An 11,482-nucleotide genomic window follows, 5' to 3' on the forward strand; every position below is an offset into this window, starting at 1 on the left:
TACCACTAAAAGTACTATAATGGTCTTAACTACGGGAATCCATATTTCATAACCACTAGGGTCAATCATTCAAAGAATATAATTTTTTGTGCCGCCTTAAGAAGTCAACCTTAAGTTCTAATCTAAGAGTAATTAACCACTATAAGTTATTTTCCACTGGTATATCCATAAGTCATTCAAGCCTATCGCTTAATTGTCATCAATATCACCATCAAAACATGAGAAGGGTCAATAAAGAATTAGAACATGAGCATCTACAATTAGAGGAATACTGAGGAATCTTGTTATATGTAGTTTTGATGATGAGAAGCTTACTGTAAGGGACTAAGTCCCTAGATATGCAAAATATTGTACAACTAGCACACGTAGTCTTTATGTTTTATCATCTTATGTAACAAACTCGCAGGTGCTAATTTGTACTCTTTAGGATAGCTCGTCTAATAATATTTTAGCCCTAATTATCCTCATCTGTAAAAAGAAAGAGAGGCCTCTTCATCAAGTGGTTTTTACAAATACAAAGAGTGAAGAGAGGCAGCATAAGCCCAGTTCCAACACTACTTAAGTTCTTAGCTTTATAAGAGCTTAAATTTAAAATTGTTCGTGAGTTTTGATTTGTAAAAGAATTACGCACACTATAAGAGTAATGTCTTGTTCTTTTGTTGAGAGAGGTGCTTAGGTAGATTTTCCTAAACTAGTTGCTGATTAGAGTTAATCAGTAGAACGGTCCTTGGTAGATTTACCAAGATGATCTTGTAGTAGAGTTTCTATAAGCAAAAGGAGCCTAGAGGTAGCCTGAAATCTAGACTACAATTAGGAGGTTGATTATAGCAGATTTCTTTGGTTCTTGTGAGGGTAAACCATGGGTTTTCCTTTCTGGGTTTCCACATAAAAAATTGTGTTTTTACTATTCCTGCACTGTCTTTTATTTTCCTGCACTATTAGTGTTTGTTTGCCTGTGTGGTGCAATCCCTAAAGTTTCCAACAATTAGTATCAGAGCTTTGTCACTCTAAAAGGTTCACAACTAATGTGTTTTGGTTATGATGGCTTCTCCACCAAACCTAGAAGAAGAGAAATCTACCACTAAACCACCTAGATTTAATGGACAGTACTATGAGTGGTGGAAACAAAAATATTTGACTTCATTATGGCTAAAGACAGTGAACTGATGGATATAATCCATGATAGACCTCATGTTCCTATAAAAAAAAGTCAAATAAAGAGGTTACAAAAATAGTTATAAAAAGAAGTAGGGAATTCAATGAATAAGAAGAAGAAAGATTGAGAAAAACTATAAGGTCAAGAAACTATTAAATTGTGGAATAGGGCTTCATGAATATAACAGGATCTTAGCTTATGAAAATGCCAAAGAGATCTATGATTTCTTGAGGACTTCTCATGAAGGTACTACTAATGTGAAAGTTTCTAAAGTAGACATGTTGACTACATAGTATGAAACCTTCACCATGAAAGTAGAAACAATCCAAGAAATGCATACAAGATTCACTTCTATCATTAATGAGCTTCACTTCCTGAAAGAAGTGATTCCATTGTATAAGAAAGTGAGAAAAATTCTTGGTGTTCTTCCTAAGTCCTAGGAAAGCAAATAAGATACCATAACAGAAGCAAGAAACCTGAAGACCCTCACCATGGATGAACTGATTGGAAATTTAAAAACCTATGAGCTCAAGAAGCTGCAAGGGCTGGAGAAGAAGGAAACAAAAAGAGAAAAATCCCTGGCAATGAAATCTTCTAAATATGACCCAGTTGATGATAAAGACACTGATGTTGCCTATTTGGAAAATTGGATTGTTAGAGCCATGAAGATGAGTGGTTAGTTCCAAAAAAAGGAAGCAGCAGCAAAAAAAATAGCAGTACTGAGGTATGACACAAATGTTGAAGTCCTGAGCATTTCATTAAGGATTGTCCATTATAGAAAATAAATTACCAGGGGTACCTTAAGACTAAAGGTGACAAGGAAAATTATAGGGACTAGGTCCCTAAAAATTCAAGAAGGAAGAAACCAGATGAGTATGATGTAATATAAGCTCTAGCAGCATAGGGAGACATGCCTAGTAATTTAGTGAAGATGAGAAGACTGAAGATGTTTCAATGCTAGTAGTGGAAGACAGTCCAGCTATCGATGATTTCTTGATTGCTTTTATGGAAAACACTGAAGATGAAGAAGAAAATAAGGTAACACTTTCTGATCTTAAAAAAACTTGGATAACAATTCTGCTAGAAAGATAAAAAGGTTTGCAAATATGCTGATTGACTATATGTGTAAAATGACTGAGAAAAAAATTTGCTCTAGAAGAAATGGTGGAAAGTCAAGAGCTTGATTAATTTCTCTAACTCTCTAAATATCTGAAGTCGGAGAGCAGGTTACTAAGTTAAAATTTAAAAATTTGAATCTAGTGAGTCAACTAGAGAAAAGGGAGGATGTTTGTGACAAAGAAAAGAATAATGCTCTATATGAAAAAATAGAAGACCAGGAGCTTAAGTTGATAGCCTTGACTCTCCAGATATCAAAAACTGAGCAATAGGTTGCTATGTTAAAACTTGATAATCTGAGTTTGGTAAGTCAACTAGAGAAAGTAGATGATTCTGAGTGTAAAGGGAAGAAAGATGCCTCAAATTTTTAGGTTGAGCTAGAAGAAAATTGGAGGATTGACAAAAGCTTCTCATGAAAATACTTTATAAAAATGAGGAGTTAGAAAAGGACCTAGTTCTTCTGAGAGAAGAACTTAAAAAATCCCTACAATTGACTACATCCTCTTAGATCCTTTCTAATATAAATAGTTAAGGTGCTAATAATGGGATGGGTCTTGATTATCAAAAGGGAACCCAAGTTCATAGGTATTAAAGAAATATTGCTCATGATGCTAAGAACAAAGTCCATAGGCCTCTATACACTCACTGTGGATGAGATGGACACCTAAAAGAAGATTGGCATAGCTAGCTCAGAGTAAGAATGACAAATGTTAGACATGTCCACCAGGGGAGCACTAATACCAAAGGTATAAGACCTTAGAAGAACATGAAGAATCTCACACTACCCAAATGGACAAACAAGGATTTAATCATACCTCTGTCCTCCTAATGGGTACTCAATCTCAAATGGGTTCTAAAATCTAACAAATGATTTTAAGTACAAGAGGGAGAAAAGGTTTGCAATTAGAAAAATCTTCTTATTATTACTTAAGGCTATTAATGGAAGGTTTGATTGTATTCTCTTTCATAAGACACTTCAAGGAAAAGGTGTCTTATATGATTAGCATTCCTATCCCAAGGATGAGCTTAAAAATCTGAAAGAAGCTGGAAAGTTCAAAGCAAGGCTAAAGGAACTCTGGATATTTGAAGAATGCCAAGTCTAGGACCTGGTCCTCAGAACTATTTCCAGAACAAGTCACGGTATCATGTGGTGTAATGAATCTATCAAGCTGATGTTGGCATCGATCAGACTAACCTGACCTACTATTAAGTAAATTAGTATCTCCTCACAAAATTGGCATTCTCCAGAAGGCAGGTATCTTGGTAAATTAGTACTTGTTGGTCTAACTTAGTATCATACCTTTGCAGGTATACACCCATGGGGGTAACTTTGGAGTTGGAAAAATGTAACAAGCATAAAGTTAAAAATTTATAAAAACTAGAGAGGGGACTGGTCCCATCTCTTAGGTTAGCATCTTGTATGTATAAATTTTGTCTATTCTGCCAAGAAAGAGTCGTATCCTCATTTTCCTTGTGTTAGTTTATGTGGTTGAGCCCTCCTTTGTTCACTGGTATTAAGGTTGAAGAGGATTCTCAAGCTTTTATTAATGATATGGAGAAAATCTTTTGGATTATGCATGCTTCAGATGTTGAAGGTGTGGAGTTTATTGCCTACCAATTGAAGGATGTGGCATACTAGTGGTACAAAGAGTTGGAAAAGTCCAGGGGAAGTGATGCTGACTTTATATTATGGGATGACTTCTCTAGTATCTTTTTGGACCATTTCTTTCCTTAGGAGTTGAGGGATGCAAAATTAGAGGAACTTGTGAATCTGAGATAATGTAGGATGTTTGTCAAGGTGTATTCCTTGAAATTCCATTAGTTTTCCAGGTATTCTCCTGAGTTGGTATCTAGCATGAGGGATAGAATGCATAAGTTTGCTTCTGGGTTATCCCATGAGTTGATTCTAGAGGGTAAGGTTGTCTTGTTAAACAAAGATATAGATATTTCTCGGCTTATGGTTTATATACAACAGGTTAAGAAAGAAAAGAAGAAGTAGTCTAAGATTTGTGAGAGGCAGAGTAAGAAATTCAGATTTTCTGATTAGGGAGAAGGCCAGTAAGAGAGTAGTAGATATGGGGGAAAGTGTCCTAAGAAGAAATGAGGGAGTTCTGGATCTTTTTATATGGCTATTACTCCTTACCCAAAGCCATCGGGTGATTATTTCTCTCAGCATGGTAGATGGTATAGGGCATAGAGTGCCTTATCTCAGACTAGTGGGGCTCAGTTCACTTCATCATATCCTTCTTGTATATTTTATAATTATTTGCATCGAGGCCAATGTAAGAAGGGGAGAAATTCATGTTTTAATTAAGGTATGATTGTCCATATGCAGCATTATTGTCCTTCTAGGTTTGCTTCTGGGGAGAATAAGGTCTCTATTTCCTCTTCATCAACTCCTACACCATAGGGTGTTTCTTTTGCTTCTGGTATAGGCACTGATCAAAATCACTTATATGCTTTTGCTTCTCATCAGGACTCTGAGGCATCTCCTAATATTGTTATTGGTATGTTGAAACTCTTTTCCCATGATGTGTATTGTTACTTGATTTTGGGTCTACTCTTTCTTATGCCCCATTTATGGCTATGCAATTTTGATTTTGGTCCCAATATATTTCAATCCCTTTTCTGTATCTACCCAGGTGGGTGACTCTATGATTTCTAGAAGAGTCAATAGGGTTATTTGGTATTTGTTGGTGGTTAGGATACCTTGGTGGATCAGTTTGATTTAGACATAGTTGATTTTGATGTTAGCTGGGGATAGATTAGCTACACTCGTGCTATGCTTCTTTTGACTATCTAACCCGTAAGGTCATCTTTAAATTCTCAAATAAGCCAGTGATTGAGTAGAAGGGTGGTTCCCTAGATCCTAAAAGAATTTCATATCATATCTTAAAGCTCAAAGATTGATCTCCAAGGGATGTCTCTATCATCTGATCCAGGTCAAAGATTCTAACTTAGAAGGTCTTTCCTTACATTCTGTTCCTGTGGTAAATAAGTTCCTTAAGGTCTTCCTTAATGACCTTCCTGGTATCCCTCTTGATAGGGAGATTTATTTTGGTATTGACCTTGTTTCGGACACTCGTCCTATTTCTATTTCTCCATAAATAATGGCTCCAGCTGAGTTGAAGGAGGTTAAGAAGCAACTAAAGGATCTTTTAGACAAGGATTTCATCTGTCCTAGTGTTTCCCCATGGAATGCACCAATATTGTTCAAGCAAAAGAAGGATGGATTCCTTCGTATGTGTATTGACTATCGGCTGTCGAATAAGGTGACAGTAAGGAATAAGTATCCCCTTCAGAGAATTGATAATCTTCTTGATCAACTTCAGGGTGCCAAATTTTTCTCTAAGATCGATCTTCATTCAGGGTATCATTAGTTAAATATCAGGGAGGTGGAAATCCCTAAGATAGATTTTTATACCTGGTATGGGAATTTTGAGTTCTTAGTGATGTTGATTGATTAGACCAATGCCTCGATGGCATTTATGGATTCGATAAATAGGGTCTTCCAATAGTATTTAGGTTAGTTCATGATTGTCTTCACTGATGATATTTTGGTATACTCTAAGATTAACAAGGATTATTCCAATCACCTCTGCTTTGAGTGGCAGTCCTTAAAAGATCAGCAATCGTATGCAATGTTCTGTAAATGTGAATTCTTATTAAACGCTGTCACATTTTTAGGTCATGTTGTGTCTAGTGAGTGGATCATGGTTGATCCTCAAAAAGTTATTATGGTTAAAAAGTGGCTTATACCCACGACTACAACTAATAGTTGAAGTTTCTTAGGTTTAGCCAGTTATAATAGGAGGTTCATGGAGAATTATTCTTCTATTGTTGCTCCATTGACCAGGTTGTTTTAGAAACATGTGAATTTCTTATGGTCTGATGCTTGCGAGAGTAGCTTTGCAAAGCTAAAAGATAAGTTGACTTTAGCTCTGGTCTTGAATTTTCCTGAAGGTCCCGATGATTTTGTCATCTATTATGATGCATCCCGAGTTAGGTTGTGTTGGGTGTTGACTCAACAAGGTAAGGTGGTTGCTTATGGCTCTAGACAATTAAAGGTTTACAATAAGAACTATCCGACTCATGACTTGAAATTGTTAGCTGTGGTGTTCACATTGAAAATTTAGCATCACTAGTTGTATGGGGTCCATTTTGATATCCTTTCTGACCATAAGATCCTGCAGTAAGTGTTAACTCAAAAAGATCTTAATCTTAGGAAAAAAGGTAGCTTGAGTTGCTAAAAGACTGATATATGTCTTTATTACCATCCAGGTAAACCTAATGTGGTTGTTGATGCTCTTAATATATTGTTGATGGGTAGCTTATCGCACGTGGATAAGGATAAATGGGAATTGGTGAAGATATTTAATATTTGGCTAACCTTGGAGTTCGTCTCTTAGACTCTGAGGATGGTAGTGTGTCTGTGCAATAAGTGGTGCAATCATCTCTTGGTTCGAAAATAAAGGAGAAGCAGTTGTTGGATCCTATTTTGATGAAGATCAAGGATGATGTGGATAAGCATAAGGTATTGGCCTTTGAGATCAGTGGAGATGGAATCTTGAGGAACCAAAGGAGGTTATGTGTTCCCGATGTTGATGGATTGCAAGTTAGGATTTTGGCCAAGGCCCATGAAATGTAGTATACGGTTTATCCTAGTTCAATAAAGATATATCATGATCTCAAGAGTATGTATTGGTGGAATATCATGAAATGGGATGTAGCCAACTTTGTGACTAAGTGTATGATCTATCAGCAGGTGAAAGGTGGAGCATATGAGGCCCGATGAGCTATTCTAAGAGATTGAACTATCGGTGTAGAAATGGGAAGTAACTACTATGGATTTCATTACCGGACTTCTGCGGTCACAAAATTAGTGTGACTTTATTTGGGTCATCATAGATAGGATGACTAAGTACGCTCACTTCTGACCAGTTAGGACTAATTTTTCTACCAAAGACTATGCGAAGTTGTTCCTTCAGGAAGTTGTAAAGTTGCATTGTGTGCTTATCTCGATTATTTTGCATCGTGGTACTCAATTTTGATTGTATTTCTGGCACTCTTTTCAGTGTGGTTTAGAGACTAAGGTGAGTCTTAGTATAGCTTTTCATCGATAATCGGATGGACAAGCCAAAAGGACTATTCAAACTTTGGAAGATATGTTGTGAGCCTATGTGATTGACTTTGGTAGTAGTTGGTTTGACCATTTTCCCCTTATTGAGCCTGCTTATAATAATAGTTACCATTCTAGTATTGGTATGGCTCCGTTTGAGGCATTGTATGGTAGGATGTGTAGATCTTCTATTAGGTGGTTTGAGGTTGGTAAAGCAGAGATATTTGGCCCAAACTTGGTTCACCAAGCTATGGAGAAGGTGAAAATAATTTTGGATAGGCTTAATACTGCCCAAAGTCTCCAAAATTCCTATGCGGGCATGAGGCGAAGGAACTTGGAGTTTGATATTGGAGATTAGGTATTTTAAACGTGTCTCCCATGAAGGGATAATGTATTTGGGAAGAAGGGGAAGCTCAGTCCCTGGTATGTTGGCCCGTATTTGGTTTAGAGAAAGTTTGGTATTGCTGCATATGAGTTGTAATTGCCTTCTTGCATGATTTCCATTCATTCAGTATTCCATGTGTCATGTTACAAATATATGTGGGTAATCCTTCATTGGTTGTTCCTTCTAAGAACATTGATATTTTGGATTCTTTGTCCTATGAGAAGGTCCGGATGAGGATCTTGGATCGGCAAGTTTATTGGTTGCAAATAAAAGATGTGGCTTCAGTAAAGGTTCTATGGCGGAACGAAAAGTCCGAGGAAGCTACTTGGGAAGCCGAGGAGGACATAAAGTCCAAGTATTTGTTCCTATTCCCGATATTCGAAACTAGTACTTGAGGTATGTGTTGCTCTTAACATCCTTGTTTTTGTCTTTATTAAAATAAAATGATGGTTTACTTGGCATCTTTGTTTTGTAACTTAGTTAAAGGTAAGATTAGATACGTGTGGAGTCTAAATCGTGTTTGTATTGCCTTGTCCCATTTTTGAGGATGAATGATACTAAGCGGGGGAGAATGAAATGCCCCGATCTTTGGCCCTTGCAAAATCCTTTAGTCTTGAACCTTTTGTTCATCGTATGACTCCACCACAAGTCGTATGGTGTGGTGACAGGTCTGTGGATCCTATTAGTATGTTGGTTAGTGTGTTGATTGACCATGTTCTGTCCTTAGTATGATAGACTCTATACGAGTCGTATGTTGATATAACGAGAAGGTTAAGTCCAATCGTATGTTGTTCAGTGTCTAGCCCTTGATGTTCTGCCTTGGATACGACTTGATGATACTAATCGTATATTTATGTTATGAGTTGGTCAAGGGAGTCGTATGTTGGACAGAATATGGTGTCCAACTTTCTGATTTGGTGATGATTTGAAGTTACCACTCATATGATGTGGTGATGAGTTGGAGGGTCCACTCGTACCCACCTACGAGTTTTCCACAGCTTTTAAGCTGAGGGTAGTTTGAATATTTCCCACCCCAAGCCCTTATGACCCTACGTCTTATAACACTTTTTGGTCATTCATTCTACACTTTGGAATATTGAAACACTCTCTAAAAACTTCTCAAGAGAATAGGGCTAGGGTTTCTTAAAGGTGATCATCTAAAGGCTTAAAGATCAAAATCTCTTCGTGAATCTTTATAACTCGGGCATATGACTCTTCCTTCATTATTTGTTCACAAAATTCATGTGTTTTAAACATTGTTCGTGATTCATTAATGGTGGTTTTGAAAACCATGGTTGAGGTTTTTAATGCATAATGTTGAGTATTGTTTTCTCATGTTTTAAATTATGATTATACATGATTTGATATTGGTTTTCCACATGTAGGTGCATGGGAATTGTGGTTTAATGAATGGGTCATGTTTAACCCCTAGACTTGATAGTTTTTGGGTTTGAATAATGGTTTACTGATGGTATGCCCTCAACTTATTTGTGAAAAAGTCAATGAGAAGAATCTTGTCACATATGAATTGTGTTTGAACTAAGGCTTTGGCCTATGAATGTTGATGATTGGTAAATGGTTTTATGAAGGCCTTGTTGGTCATAAATTGATTTGAATTGTAAAATTAGTGGTTTTAATGGCTAAGTGGGCTTGATTCCATAAATATCGAATTGAATTGATGTCGTGGTTTAGACGATGGGTTCGAGTCCTAAAATTGATTAATAATGGTTATGGCATGTGGTACATTTGCAAGTAGGGTTGGTATGATGATACCAACGAGATGCCTTTGGTAAGTAATTAGATTAATAGTTGTGTATATGCAAAATGAATGTTTTAAATTGGGCTTTAAAGAGGGATATGTAGCCAGGCCATTAAAGTGGAGTCGAAGAACTAACACTGGAAATTGTGCTAGCTGATGCGGGTGTCTCTATGACCGGTAGGTTTAAGTCCCTCGAATAAATATATGAATAAGAGGTTCGAGTCCCCTATATTGTATACATTAGTTCTTAAGTCACCTTGATTATTCCGGGAGGTTCGAGTCCCCCATAATGGCATATACAGTTTTGAATATTCTCTGATTCGTGTGGCTACACGCACTGGGCTCTTCCATCTAGGGGAGAGCTGGGCTCATATAGCTCATGGATGCCTTGTTTTATGACGTTTATTCTACACAACTAGGTTAAGGTTTGCAAAGTTCATGCTAAACCTTGTGCCCTATCCCGGCACTATATATATGTGGGGGGGGGTGATTGCATGTGATAATTTGACTTGATTATTAATGATGGCATTACCTTATTTTTTATCCCTAAGTTACATGCTAGAGCCCCAACCACTAACTGCCTCAGGACGCTGATCCCCTCACGATACAGGGACTAAAACTTCTTCTACTTTTCTTGCACAGTGATCAGGTGTTCGAGTGGTTTGTGAGTTGACATTGAAGTGGTGAGCTTTCATACTTCAGAACCCTTTTCATGGTCTATATATTCTATATCTCATACTTTGTTTAGAATTGTTTTGGCTATTGTCGGGGGCATGTTTAGAAATTTTATTGACTTTGGATATATATAGGCTTTGTTGGATTACTATGGACTTGGGTATGTTGTTTTAGTGGATTATTTTAGACATTTCATGAATTTTCATTAGTCTTATTTTGCATTATCTTTTTATATGTTCGGAACTCACCAATCTTGAGGTTGTTGAGTTGACTAGGTTAGGTAAAGGTGCTGATCTTCGATCCACATGGTACTAGTGATACCCGTCACGGCCATGCCTTGGTTTGGGTTGTAACCCATAAGAAATGTTCCCAATTCTCCTTACAATTTGATATGGACCAACTTAACAAGGATTGTGCTTACCCTTCTTTCCTAACATCATGACTCCTTTCATAGGAGACACCTTCAAAAACACCCAATCATTCACTTTAACTCCAACACACTTCGCCTTACATCCGCATAAGACTTTTGATGACTTTGATCAGTCTTAAGTATTTATATAATCCCTTTTACCTTTTCCATAGATTGGTGAACCAAGTCAGGATCAAAAAACCTAGTCTCACCAACTTCATACCATCTAATAGGAGACCTACACCTTCTACCATAAAAAGCCTCAAAAGAAGCCATCTGAATGCTCAAATGATAACTAATATTATATGAAAACTCAATAAGAAGGAAATGGTCCACCTAACTTCCCTCAAAATTTATCACATAGGCCCTTAGCATATCCTCTAAAATAGTACGTTCTGCTTGCCCATCCGTTTGAGGGTGGAATGTGGTGCTAAGCTTCACTTGTGTACCCAAACCTTTCTAAAATGACTACCAAAAGTGAGATGAAAACTTCATACCTCGATCTAAAATAATGTACATGAACGCACCATGCAGCTTCACAATCTCCTAAATGTACAACTTGGCATAGTCCTCTTTTGAGTAGTTAGTCCTCACAAGTAAGAAGTTAGCGGACTTAGTCATTCTATCCATAATGAGCCAAATCGAATCATATTGATTGTGATACTGCAGAAGACCAGTAATGAAATCCATATTGATCATCTCTCACTTCCACAAAGTGTCACGACCCAACCTTGGGCCTAGCCATAATGGGTATCTCAAACCCACGGGGGGCTAGAAACCACCCCCATAGACTATCTAAACAATAACAAAGTGGAAGACAGGTAGAGAATAAGAATAAGATAGTTAATTTAACTCGAAATAAT

The sequence above is a fragment of the Capsicum annuum genome, chromosome 12, assembly GCF_002878395.1.
Source record: "Capsicum annuum cultivar UCD-10X-F1 chromosome 12, UCD10Xv1.1, whole genome shotgun sequence".
Classification (NCBI taxonomy): domain Eukaryota; kingdom Viridiplantae; phylum Streptophyta; class Magnoliopsida; order Solanales; family Solanaceae; genus Capsicum; species Capsicum annuum.